At 47.3% G+C, this 14,214-nt stretch overlaps 1 protein-coding gene across 1 annotated transcript in view; it reads left to right on the forward strand.

The window, feature by feature from the left end:
- The first annotated feature begins 5,124 nt into the window (after positions 1–5,124).
- LOC149744212 (uncharacterized) overlaps positions 5,125–14,214 on the forward strand; it is a 41,356-nt gene continuing 32,266 nt past the window's right edge. The window contains exon 1 of the transcript XR_016391301.1: positions 5,125–5,668. The gene's annotated coding sequence lies outside the window, so the exon portion shown is untranslated. The remainder of the gene's footprint in view (positions 5,669–14,214) is intronic.

Genomic DNA, 14,214 nt, shown 5'->3' on the forward strand with positions numbered 1-14,214 from the left:
ACTATATCATCTCCCCTCCTGGCTGTGAAATGGGAAGAATAATACCTACCTTACAGAGCTGAAGTGAGGATTAAATTATTATTATTAGCCCTCTGGAGGAGGTTGGCCATTTTCTGATCAGTGGGATGGGGTAGAGAGTACATTTTGTCAATTAAGATCCACACAAAATCCTGAAGGTGAAATAAGTGTTTCCATTTATTTTTAATAAATTCAAAGTGAAGTTGTGTATAAGCAAGGTGCCATAACAATGCATTTCAGTGGAAAGAAGCTCTCTTCATATGTTTGCACTAAATGGAACACAAGAAGGGTCACTCTGACTTCATTTCCATAGCTGACTCCTAAATAGGATCTGCAGGTCCACAGAGAAGCTTTTCCAGACCTAATAGCTCCTGGAATAGGTTCATGCACTTGAAATTCTTCCTTAGCCCAGTCAAGGTGACACATAAAGTTAACCTTCATAATTCCTATGGAGAATACTCACCCCTGTCATAGCCCATGAGATGACATACTTATAGGGTGACGACCTTCCATGTATGACTAAGACAATTTGAACAGCTCCTAGGTGTCAGGGTGCTCTAAGAAATAGATTTGGTAGCAAATGTATTTTATTAATGAAGGATGAAATGGATAACGTTTATAAAATAGTCTTTCATGGTTAAGTCTGAGAAAAAGGTATTCTAAAGACCAGCGTCCAGAGGCCCATCCCCTTGTCTTTATTTCTTCTGCTCCTGCCCAAGGTCAAGATTCATTATCTCTAACTTGGATCCTTAACATAGCCTTCATTCTTTCTGATGTCTTGCACTCTCATTATGATGCGTCTAGGAGTGAATTTCTGTTTTCTCTCCTGATGAGAATTCAATGAGCTTCTAGTATCTGTGGATTGGTGCATTTCATCTGCTCGGGAAAATGTTTGGCCATCATCTTCTTTCCCATTTCTCACTCCTGTCCTTCTAGGATTTAAATTAAATGTATATTAGACTTCTTCACTCTATTCATTGTGTCTCTTATCCTACATTTCTCTTCATAAAATTCACTTCTCCAGGCAGAATTCTGGATGATTTCTTTTGATCTATCTTCTAATTCAATAATTCTCTCTTAGGTTTATTTCTCTTCATCACATTTATCATCATCTAATGATTATGTTTAGCCTTGTGTTGAACGCATCCATTGAACCCTCAATCGTTATATTTTTTTAGTCCTAGATGTCCTATTTGATTCTTTTCCAAATTGGCTATGCCACATTTTAGGATTTTCTGTTCCCTGAGAATATTTTAAAGCTTATTTCTTAATTTTTTGAACTATAGTAGGCCATAGTGATTATAGTCTGGGTCTCATAATTCTGATATCTGAAATATTTTTGAATTTGTTTTCATTGTCTATTTTATCTTTGGGCTGTCTCTTACAATGTATTTTTTTTGCTCATGTGTCCACTTATCTTTGACTATGTGCAAATATATTATTGAAAAATTACTTATCAGACTGATTTCAGGCATGGGAAGACAGAACCTTCCTGCAGAGAGCATTTTCACCTGCTTCTGCTAAATGCCTGGGGTCACTACCTATCCAAGACCACTTTAATCCAAGTTCACGGCTTGAAGTTCCTCGGATCACTCTGGTGATGGATATCTAGACTGCAAGTCCATGCCAGGGCTTGTTGCTTGTGGTTCACCATTATCCCAAAGGGGTAGCCACTTCTTTTCAGCTTAGAGTGGCTGGGGGGCTTATCAGATCTACTCAATGGGGTTGAGGACTTCAACTTTTGGTCTCTTTTCCCATCAGGCCGCCAAAACCACAGCTCAGTGTCACAATTCTTTCTTCTGGATCCAGCTAATGCCCTCAGGCAAAAGTGGCTTTGAGTGCTGGGCTTTCCTATTTGGGTTTTTGCTTTCTTCTAGATTTTAGCCTCAGAGTTTCTTAGCGCTTAATGGAGATAATTTCTTTTCACATTTCACCCAGTATTTTTTAGTTGTCCTCATTGCGATGGTGAGTGCAAATGACTTAGCCTGCCTTTACTCGGAGCAGAAGTGTGCACCACCCTCCTAACTTCTCTCCTTGTCCCCAGTGTCTCTTTCTTCCAGTTCCTCCTCCAGAAAGTAACTGAAAGTTTCTTCTTGATGCTGTTATTTTCCTGCACAAAGCCTCCAAAAGCTTACTGTTGAATGTAAGATAGAAATCAAATTCCTTAGTTTGGACAATCAGATCTAAATCTCTCTTTCTGAGAAACTACTGTATAGCCCAGGGAACTCTACCCAGTACTCTGTGGTGACCTAAATGCAAAGGAAATCTAAAAAAGATGGGATATGTGTATACATATAACCGATTCATGTTGCTGTAAAGCGGAAACTAAGACAACATTGTAAAGCAACTATACTTCAATAAAAATTAATTTCAAAAAAATAATAGATGGAAATGAAAAATGGAGTATGTGGAATAGGTTATGGAGAGAAAGGTTGAAGATGAAAAGTTCTCTGCCAGTCAATCAGAAGACTTTGAACTTTTTAAAGGAAGAAAATGATGTGATTTTATTTGGGTTTACGCATGGCACTTTGTGGGCAGTATGGAAATTGGGTAGGTGTCCTAAAGAGAATGTTTGCATTCCCCCCAAATCTATGTGTTGAAATCCTAATCCCCAAGATAACGGTATAAGATGGTGGGGTGTCTGGGAGGTGCCTAGGTCATAAGGGTGGAACCCTCATGAATGAGATTAGTGCCCTATTTAAGAGGGTCCAGAGAGATTCTTTGCCCCTTCCACCATGTGAGGACATCGTGAAAAGTTGCCATCTATGATCCAGGAAGTGGCCTTCACCAGACACCAAATCTGCTGGTGCCTTGATCTTGGACTAAGCAGTGTCTAGGACTGTGAAAAATAAATGTTTGTTGTTTATAAGTAAAAAAAAAATACAGTAAAAGTCTCCCTCTTAGCTTCAGTTATTCACGGAGGAGGTATTTTATGTGCACTGAATGTGTGGCCCTCATTAGGCCAGGTGCCACCTATTCTTTTGCTTCTTACCTGTTTGGCCTCTTGCCTTACCTCCCAATCCACCTCATACTCTAGATAAACGGGAATATTCACAGTCATGTGTCACAGCTGGGTCAGAACACAGGTGGGCTAACTCCTAGGTCAGTGACCTGTCCTCTACACCCTGATCCCATATTCATGTTTAATTCCATTCAATGTGGATATTTATGTACATTCTAATAAATGAACTCGACAAAAACTCAACAACTACAAATTGTACTAGCTATTTCATATTCCTTGCTGCCTTTGGGGCTCTTTGTCATGTGAGTGTGGGACGTAAGCTTTGGAAATAAATTCATTTTTGCCATCAAGTTTTTGGCCAACTCCATAGTCACAAGGACGCCTAGGGAAAAAAAAAAAACTTGAGGCTTGCTTTTCCTGTCAGTTGAGACACTGATTGAAGAATTTGATTCCAGCAATAGGAATAACCTGCTTCCAAACAAAACCATTCCCACATGCCGATGGCTGCCTGAGATAACAGTCAAAGCTGACTTTCACTGGAAAAACACACTTTTCTGGAAGTGGGCCAACCTGGAGATAGGGTTCTAGTTTTGCATTTTGCCACTGTGTAACCTTGGGCCCATCCACCCTCCTCTAGGCTTCAGTCCCCACCCCTCCCCGCCCATATACAATTCAGATGCTTGGACAAACTGATCTGAAACGGCCTTTTCATTTTTGACAAGTAAGTATTGTCTCTACGAGGATGCCTTAGTGACCAGAGACAAGGGGTGCAGGATTAAGAGCAGTAGGGCTGAGCTCACCTGACCCAAGGCTGTTGTGATGGTTAGTTATAGAGGGTTCCCCCACGTAAGTAAGTGGGTTAGTTCCATGCGGATCTGCCACGTAAGTGAGAAGAAAGCACTTACTGCAATAGAAGGAAAAAGAGGGGGAAAGGAGAGGGGAAACGAAGGTGTGAAGATGCTCTGCTGGTGAAGAGAAGGAAGGAAAATGAGAGACATTTAAAAAATGTGTGATTCTAAAATGTAAAAAAAAAAAACAAAAGAAAAAGAAAGGGGGTGCTGGAGAAGGGGTCAAGGTGGGGTAAAGAGTTAAATTTTTAGCTCTACAAAACACTCAGCCACCCCAGGAAGTTCCATGCAACTAATGCTTTGCAACATGCTGGGCACAAGCAGTCCCAACTCTTTTCACCAAATACTGAAGGAAAGGCGAAGGGGGAGAATGTTTGTTTGAATATTCTAGTTGACCAAGAGTGAACCTGAAATCCATTTTGATTTCAACACTTTTACATGGCATGCCTCACGAGGTCCAGCGCTGGTGAATATGACTGAGGTTGATCTGCTCATTGCCCATCTGGCTTATGTGCTCTGAAGAAGCCTCTTTCTGACCTTGCTTCATCAAGTTACCTGAGATGGGAAGGACGAAGGGTAGTGAATGAGTGGAAGCATTTCCTCTTTCTCTGAGATGTTTCTATTCTACGTGGCAATGTTCAGGGTAGCGGAAAGAATAGAAAACCTCTAGCAAACATGTAAGGCTTTTTCCCCCCCATGCTGGGGCAGAATGCTGGAGCGTTAGAGTGGCCTGCTCTCCAGGGACTCACTGCCTTGAATATCCGATACACTGACCGTTGCCTTCTTTTCCCCTTCAATGCCGTTAGCCAAGAACCCTCACTTCAACTGTGCATCCCTTAGCTATGGGAGGGGCGCTCCTGGAGCCCAATTTCTGTCCTGATGATGGGCCAGAGCCGTGTCACCAAACGCACTGGTTGCACCTCCTCTATGCCTTCCAGAGGACAGGCATTGTGGTTCACTGGAGGCCCGAGGGTCTGGGAATGACCACCGGTCAACTATGTCCTGATTCCTCAAAAGTGTCCAGTACTTTCAAACTGCAGATTGAGCCTGGGTGGTCAAATTACTTCTTTCACCACAAAAAGAAAACTCTTGGGCATACGCTGTTTCAAGTGCAAAGCACATTTTGCGTTTTTGCAGAGCGGAGGCACAGGGCGGGGTGCCACACGCCGCCGACCCCCGGCCCAGCTCTCCAGCTGCCAGGGAGCTGCAGCTGCGGCTGACCCAGGAATGACTGCAGACGCCAGAAGGAGCAGAGGGCTGGGCGGCACACAGGCTGTGCTAGGAGGAGGGACCGCGCATCTATTTGAAAAGCTCCCGGCGCATGCCGGATTGGCTAAGCTCGCTTGCCGTGGGGTGGACGGAGCCAGTTGTGCTCCGGGCCTCGGGCCCGCCCAGCGGCAGCCGGAAGTGCTTCAGACCCTGCGCTGTCGACAGCGGCCAGGTGAGTGGTCGGGCTGGTACGTGGAGTGAAGCTGCTGGGCTGCTGCTCTTCTTGCCGCTGCCAGGCTCACGGCCGCTGGTCGACCCCAACCCTAGGTGCTCCCCTTGGCCTCGATGTCACCTTACGGGCGGCTCTTTGCAGAAGCACGAGCTCCTATCCCCGCTCCTCTTGGTTATCCCGCGCCCCCCCCGTCTGTCTTCCTCTCGGTCCGCAGCGGTCTCCAGGGTTCTTGGACGGTCGGAGCTATGGCGTCCGGACATGCGGCGGGCCGTTGTTTCCCTACTCATCAGGACCCGGCCCTTGGAGGGCGACGACCCCCATCCCAGCTGGAAATTCCACTTTGGCTTCTAACCTCTCCTCGCCTGATGTTCCTGACGTCGTTCTGGACTTCTTTGATTGGTAAGCGGGGTCGCCAGGCTGCCATGAGCTGGGAGGGCGGTGGGTGAGTGTGCGACCTCTTAGAAGGAGACGGCTGGAGCAGACGTGGGCCTGGGCTTTTGAACGGCTGCCCACGCGCGCTGCCTGCTGGCCAGTCCCAAGAGGAGTTGGTGGTGGGGCTGGGCACGTCCAGCTGCGATGGAGCGCCCTTGTTTCAGGCCCTGTGTTGCCGTGGTACCTAATAGCGCTGAAATGGCGGGGGTCGGGGAGCTACCGCCCCAGGGTCCACCCCTCCATCTCCAGGGACTGAGTTCTCCTCAGCCAGGTATACTGGCCCCTGTGTGTGAGTGCGCGGGGAGGGGGTGATGGTGCGGTGAGGGCCAAAGTTAGTATTCCGCCGTGCTGAGTTGATGGCTGGTGAAACTGGGAGGGCCTCGAGCGGCCTAATCCCAGATTCCGCTGCCCACTCTGCTCCGCCAGATAGGGTCCTCTAGCAACAGCCCTTGTTATTAAATGCACCGGATGCATTCCTGCTTATTATCCCTGAATAGTGTTTCCTTGTCAGCCAGCAGAACGATTCAAACAAGCCAATCACATCCTTGCTTAGGCACCAGGGTGTACCTCACCCTCTTAGTACTGCAAAGCCCACTTCCCACAGACCCTTCTGGTTCACGCTGTTCCAGAATGCAACCCCCACGTGTCCTGCGATATCCTCCTCTCCTGGGCTGCCCAAGAGGTGGGTCAGTGGGCTTCCGAACCTGTCCCCATAACCACCCAGAAGGTCTGGACCACTCATGATTAGATGGAGATAAAACCCACAGCTGTAAATTTGCACTGCTAGAAATCTAAAATATTCTGACAGAATTTGTACAGAGAGAAAAGACAAAATAATGATAATAATAATTCCATGCAGTGCAAGTGGCAGCACCATAGCAGAAGATGGCTTCAGTCCACCCACCTCTGGCTTGGGGGCCCAGCCGTCTTCTGCTGTGCCACTCTATTGCGTATGCCTCTGTTGCAGTAGAAATCCTGATCATCCTAATGATAGGGAAAAGCAACCATGGCACTTTTGTGACGCAGTGATGAAATTAAACGCAACTTAAGCCAGAGTCCTTAAAACTTATTAAGCAACCATTGCCATAGGGGAGGCCCCTAACCCTAATGAAACTGATCTGATGCTCTCTGAAGGAGGAAATCTATAAATATGAGCAGATTAGAGAGGACACTGCCCTCACACACACACACACACACACAGTATATCCAGTGACAAACAAACAAGCTAAAAGAATCAGAGAGAAAGAAATCAGAAAACTTGAATACAGAGGGAGGAATCAATTTAAATTGATACAAACGTCCACAATTTAATCCAGTTGGAAATCTACAATTTGCTAAAAGTATTTATAGCCTGGTGAGACCTTTGTCCTTGGCAGACAGCTATCTTCTCACTGTGTCTTCATATGGCCTTTTCTTTGTTCCGTGTGGGGAGAGAGAGACCTCTGTGGCGTCTGTTTGTCTTCTTATAAGGATACCCCCCTATTGGATTAGAGCTCCAAGCTTATGACCTTGTTTAACCTTGAAGGTCATATCTCCAAATATAGTCACATTGGGGGTTAGGGCTTCAACATACCAATTTCAGGGGAACAGAAATCAGTGCATAACGTCTTTTTTTTTTTTTACTTTTGGCTGTGTTGGCTCTTCGTTGCTGTGCACGGGCTTTCTCTAGTTGCGGTGAATAGGGATTCCTCTTCGTTGAGGTACACGGGCTTCTCACCGCGGTGGCTTCTCTTGTTGTGGGGCACGGGCTCTAGGTGTGCGGGCTTCAGTAGTTCTGGCCCGCGGGCTTAGGAGTTGTGGTTCGCGGGCTCTAGAACTCAGGCTCAGTAGTTGTGGCACACAGGCTTTGTAGCTCCACGGCATGTGGCATCTTCCCGGACCAGGGCTCGAACCCGTGTCCCCTGCATTGGCAGACGGGTTTTTAACCACTGCACCACCAGGGAAGCCCCATTCCATAACATTTTTTTTCTTTTTTTAATAACATGTTTATGGGAGTTTAATTGCTTTACACTGGTGTGTTACTTTCTGCTTTATAACAAAGTGAATCAGCTATACATATACATATACATATATCCCCATATCTCTTCCGTCTTGCGTCTCCCTCCCTCCCACCCTCCCTATCCCAGCCCTCCAGGTGGTCACAAAGCACCAAGCTGATCTCCCTGTGCTCTGCGGCTCCTTCCCAGTAGCTTTCGGTTTTACATTTGGTAGTGTATATAAGTCCATGCCACTGTCTCATTTTGTCCCAGCTTACCCTTCCCCCTCCCCGTGTCCTCAAGTCCATTCTCTGTTAGGTGTGTGTCTTTATTCCCATCCTGCCCCTAGGTTCTTTATGACCATTTTGGTTTTTTTTTGTTTTTGAGATTCCATATATATGTGTTAGCATTACGGTATTTGTTTTTCTCTTTCTGACTTACTTCACTCTCTGTGACAGACTCTAGGTCCACCCACCTGACTAGAAATAAGTCAATTTCGTTTCTTTTATGGCTGAGTAATATTCCATTGTATATATATGCCACATCTTCTTTATCTATTCATCTCTTGATGGAGGCTTAGGTTTCTTCCATGTCCTGGCTATTGCAAATAGAGCTGCAGTGAACATTGTGGTACATGACTCTTTTTGAGTTATGGGTTTCTCAGGGTATATGCCCAATAGTGGGATTGCTGGGTCGTTTGGTAGTTCTATTTTCAACTCCTTAAGCAACCTCCATACCGTTCTCCATAGTGGCTGTATCAATTTACATTCCCACCAACAGTGCAGGAGGCTTCCCTTTTCTCCACACCCTCTCCAGCATTTATTGTTTGTAGATTTTTTGATGATGGCCATTCTGTCAGTCCCTAACATCTTGATCTATATTTTGGGTATCTGTGAGGCAAGTGATTCCCAGAGTTCTTTACCTCCAAGGGGACAACATTTAGGCAATGACCCAAGAGTTTATAAAAATGTGAAGATGGGCCCATTTGTTAGCCGGGGCATTGAGTACTAAAATGACTGAAGTTTGGTCAATTGTGCTGACTCTTTGGTCCTGTCCTTTATCATAGGCATCTTGGTTAAGGGATCGAAAGCAGTAATATGGATGATGGTGACCATACCATATGTAGTGTACAATGCCCAATATTGCCCACTCAGTTGATTCCAAGGGGCTCCGCAGGTAGCCAAGAAGTCTGGGAGAGGGGTGTCTCCTTCTACCACCATCTCATCTGGCAAGGGACTAAGGACAGCTGAGGCCATGCACTCTTGCAAGAAAGATACGCCAGAAAGCTATCTGGTATCAAGGAGGCCTCAGTAACCATGCTGAGGTTTTGGGGTGCTGGTTCCATGATCTAAGGCATCCTGGGCACCTGGGTACAGAGGGTCACAGGCCCACGGTCTGTGAGAACCTCTATTTTGAGGATGGCCTGGTATGTGGCTGACAGTTGACACTGTAATGGTTTATAATACAAGGCCAAGAAGGGCAGTTTCTTGCCTCAGTACCCCGTGGGCAACTTACAGCCATCATGTGTGGTCCAGAGATGCCATGGGGCATGAACAGAGGTTACTAAAGCCTCAACAATGAAGGAGCCTCCGGAGACACTACTGGGAGTGTCCAGTGATTTAGACTTGGACAGACTCTAGAGTTTTTTGTTGGAAGACGCTTTTAGCATTTTGTTAATATACATTCCTTTAGTATATTCTGGATTTCTAATTGGATTAAGTTATAAATTGAAAGAGAAACAGACATAAAACAAGTTTATATATTGATTGGTTGATGAAAGTGTTGTAACCAGAGGTTCGCAGGAACCTAACCCTGTATTTCCCCTAGGAGCAGTGGTTTAGTAGTCACTGATTCATTACTTGTGGTGACTTTGTAGGACATATAGTGAACACACACACACATTGCAGGAACTGATGTTCCTTGGTCAACGTGTGAGTACATTAGGATGACAGTGATGCTCAGGGTCTGGTTCCCATTCCCATGCCCTCTGGGAGGAAAGAGCCCTGCTGAAGGTCTCAGGTGTGTTGGGTGAGCACATCAGAGAGCTTTGGAAAGCCCAGCTGTCTGCAGGGCTCTGGCTGGCTACTTGTGTATACTCAGCCAAGACACCTCCAGGCTGGAAATACATGATTAGTGAGAGAAACGCCAGCTCCCAGAATGAATGTCTTTGAGAAGACAGCCTTGAGGCCTAAGAGTGTGAAATGACTTTGTTAGGCGAGGGCCAGAAGGTTCTCTCTCTGTGTCAAGCCATATGCCCAGTCCTAAAAACAGAGGTGTACAAGAGCAAGGTTGACATGGGTATGACAAGAAAATGCCCAGGTGGGGAAATGTGACTTTGTGCAAGAGGCCGTAGACTTGTTAGCTCAGCTCAGGAGGGCACTGAGGGTGGAAGAGTACTTTTCCTGGGGCACTCAGCTGCCCCTGGAAGGACAGCCACCGACCTGGAGAGCTGTGTCCATTGCTGATTACAAACTGGGGCTCTTTAGGGGGTTGAGGTAATGCATTTTTCTGAGGGCTGCCCCCTGCCTGCTTCCTCTCCTCTCCACTTCCCAGAATGCCTGCCCCCACTCGCACAGCCCCTCATCCTGCTTGGTAACGTGGACGCAGTCTTTGTGCCCCATCCTCTGGATAAAAGCTGGGGCGGGGGAGGAGGAGTCTGCCTCACTGCGTGCTTCTGGCTGACTCACCGTGGGGAGAGAAGAAGGGGGTGGGGGAGAGAACGTGTACCCAAACGACTATACATGTCTGCATGTGTGCAGGAGAAGGGAAAGCCCTGGAAAGGTGACAGCTGTGCTATTCTCTGCTGCTTGTCCTCTGGGAAACACTGTGGCCTTTACTGATGACCAGTGACTTCTCTGTTTCAGCAAAAACTATGCAAATGAAAGTGGTTCAGAAGGTTTTGGACAGGATGCTGATGGGATATGGTATCCATCTGAATCCACATATTGGAGGTAAACCACTTACAGATGTTGAGGGCTTTTTGTTTTTTTTGGTGAAGTATAGTTGATTTACAGTGTTGTGTTAATTTTGGGCACACAGCAAAGTGATTCAGATTTAATATATATATATATATATATATATATATATATATACATGTATGTATATATCTCCTTTTTCAAATTGTTTTCCATGATGGTTTATCACAGGATATTGAATATAGTTCCCTGTTCTATACAGTAGCACCTTGTTGTTTATCCGTTTTATATATAACAGTTTGCATGTGCTAGTCCCCAACTCCCAATCCTTCCCTCCCCTACACCAAGCCCCCCACCACCTTAGCAACCCCAAGTCTGTTCTCTATGTGTGTAAGGCTGTTCCTGTTTTGTAGTAAATTCATGTGTAGACTCCTGGGGTTTTTCTGTTGAGGAGAGCAGAAATACAGGAAGGCAGCCCACCACGGAAGCTTACCATTGGCCCTCTTCCAGGCTCTACACCTTTGCCTCTTGATATCCCACCTTCCTGACTTGCAGAGACCTGCAGTCAGGGTACGCCTGGGCTCACAACCTTCAGGCCTTTTGCTCTGACCCTGGAATTTCTCCCACTTCTCTGGCTTCACATGCACGAGGCCTTCTGCTCGCTCCACACTGCCTTGAGAAGGTCCCACACGAGAAGTACACTCCCTGGTGTGAGTGGAAGAGCACTACCCCCAGAAATGGGCGTGCAGGCCAGAGGGCGCTATGGTGCTCAAGGTAGAATTTTCTGCTCCATCTGTCAGGCTCTATGGGGAGGGCAGTTGAGCACACCTTCTGTGCACCCTGGGTACTCACCATATAGAGTTTCTTCAAAACTGAGCACATGATCTCTGTCTAGTTTACGTCACCTACCCGGGACCCAGGTGCTTGCCCCTCTGTCCCCCAAGCCTTCAACTCCCACCAGGTTGTATTGGTTCTACCTCCAGAAAACATCCCAAGTCTCTTCTTATCTCTCTGTTGATCATGAGCCACCCCCAGATCAGGCCTTGGGCATCTTCCTACTGAATTTCTGCAACAACTTCCCAGCCTCTCGTCGCCCTAATATTAGTGTTGCTCCCTCTAGTCCATTCAGCACACTGCAGTCAGCATGGTCTTTATAAATCAAGCCTGATTATGTCAGCAACATCTGATGACTTCAGCTGTCCAATAAAACCCAAACCCTTTAGCCTAGCATTCAGATTTCTAGAGCAGAGGTGAGAACTGGCAAAGAAAGAGAAATAGAAACCACCACCACGAAGCCAATGAGTCAGTTTCTTTCTGTATTCCCTCCTAGCCTTCCCCTTAGAAAGGGCAGCTAGCCTGGGCCACACAGCTTGAAGTGACAGGAAACCTACCCTAAGCCCACAGGACAGGAGTAGTATTCTTTGGCCCAGGGGACACCCAGGAAGCCTAAGCCAATGACAGAGAAAAGGAAGGGTACATTAATTAGAGGTTCTATGGGAGGTTGAACTAGATACCAACTCTGAGGAGCTAATGAACGCTCATAGTTCATATTTGTGGAAATGAATACAAGTCTTCTGAATATGCGGTGCCTCCACCCTAACGAGCACACGGCTGTGAGGATTTGGCACTTGGGGGTAGACCAGTGAGGGCACCATTTGCCCTGGGAGCTACCTGTAAAACAACGGCCATTGCCCTGGGCCCTAAGCTATGGAGGTGGGTCCCCTGACTGTTGCTTTCCCTTTGCTGCATTGTTCCCTCCAGCGAGTGAGGGGATAAGGTGTAGAGCACATGATCCAAGGTGAGTGTGTGTGTACCTAGGGGCTGGGAGGCTGGGGTGGAGAAGGCAGAAAGCAAGCTCCTTCAGTAGCCTTACGTTAGAAGGACAGCAGTGGCTCTAGGTGGGGACCTTAGGGAGGAGAGCGAGGGCTAGAGGGCTGGGTATAGGGGAATTCAGGTGTTAGAGCACAGCCCCTGCCCCTTGTTTGATATCGTTTGGGTCAATGGGCCCAAACACTGGTCGGTGTCAGGGAGTAGCTGCCTCCTTTCCTCCTTTCCATGTTCTCCTATATCTCAGCAGAGACTTAACAACCACAATTTAAAAACACCAAGCACATTCTCCCATTGTTTTAAGCAAGATAGCATCTCAGCAGGCATCCAGGGCCAGAAGGAGGGAGCAGGGGCGAGGGCCAAGCTCTGGGGATCGTCAGGTGTGGATAATCTGCATTATCTCTGAGGCACCTCATCACCATCTTTCAGACTCTGATCTATTTACACCTGCTGCCTAAGGTGGGAGGGGCTGGGTTACATTACTTTTTTGGAATGCAAACCTGGGACATATGAGAAAAAGGAGGTCCCTGGATAGATTTGGCCAAATATTCGATGAAGAGGGGAGTGCAAGAACAACTTTAGACTTTCTTTATACAGAAGGGGGCACCGCATGTGCTAAGTCTGGGGATGTTGTGTGTGTGTGTATGTGTGTGTGTGTGTGTATGTGTGCGTGTGTGCATGCACACGTGTGAGTGTGTGTACTTGGGGAGCAGGGAGGACAGTAGGTGTGGTAGTTGCTCTCTGAATGGAGTGCGTGGCAGGGCTGGGGGAAGTGGAGAACAAAGCCGAACACTTCAGGACAAGGTATGTGTTCTAGGAGATAACTGCCCTGCCTGGCCTGCAACTGCAGCATGCTCTGGAGAGGAAGGAAGCTCAGCCCAGGGGGGCAGGAGAAGAGGGAGGTGAGCATCTGCCAGGGGCCCATAGGTACCACGGGAGCAAGGTTAAAGTTGCTGGGGGTGTCTCGCTGGGAGAAAAGAGCACCTGGATAGAGATTTGCAACTTGATTCTGGAAGAGAGTGAGACTCTAGCAATCAAGGAGTGAACATACCGGATTACATTTTGAATTGCTTTAATTGAAGGAAGAAAGAGGCGCAGGAGAATGAGAGCTGACACTGGACAGAGTTGAGTAGAGACGTCAGGACAGAGAGGATGAGGGATGAGGGTAAAGAACAGTGAGGACAGGAAGGAGAACACTGCCTAGGGATAAGTGGTAGTCTCAAGAGCACTCAAAACCCATTCGAACCATTGCCTGCTCCACGGGCAAGTTGAGCCTGAGCCCATCCCCAGGTCTGTGAGGTTATCAGCGGCATGCAGGATCCAGGCGGTGGCACCTACCCTGGGAGAGTCACCTGCTATGACACCTGTTCCTCTTCTCAAGCAGGGCTTCAGGGAGAATGGGCCAGGGGCTTCAGAGTTTAGGGACCCCTAGATCTCCCTGTGAGGCCTCCCACTAGATTGAGTCGAACCTCTCTTTGTGTGTGAGGTGGAGGAGAGCCTCAGGGGTTAACCTGTTCTTCCTCTTCCCCCACAAGTTCGCAAGCAGAAGCCTTGGGAACTTTGTCCTGTTCAGGTTCAAAAAGGAGCTTTATTTTCCCTTAGAAGGAAGGGGCAGTGAGAAGAGGAGGAGGAGGAGCCAGGGAAAGCTAGCAAAGCGGCTTCCCTCTGGGCAAGAGAACTGGAAGCCACATTGCTGTGAGAAGCAGCTGCCTGAGGGCTTCGCCCAGCCCAGCACCTCCTATGACACAGGCACTCCCATATCGTGGAGTGAAGAAATAAATGAGACATTTTTTAT

This window comes from Delphinapterus leucas, chromosome X (genome assembly GCF_059928025.1).
Source record: "Delphinapterus leucas isolate spDelLeu-1000000601 "Yukka" chromosome X, BTC_Dleu_Yukka2, whole genome shotgun sequence".
Classification (NCBI taxonomy): domain Eukaryota; kingdom Metazoa; phylum Chordata; class Mammalia; order Artiodactyla; family Monodontidae; genus Delphinapterus; species Delphinapterus leucas.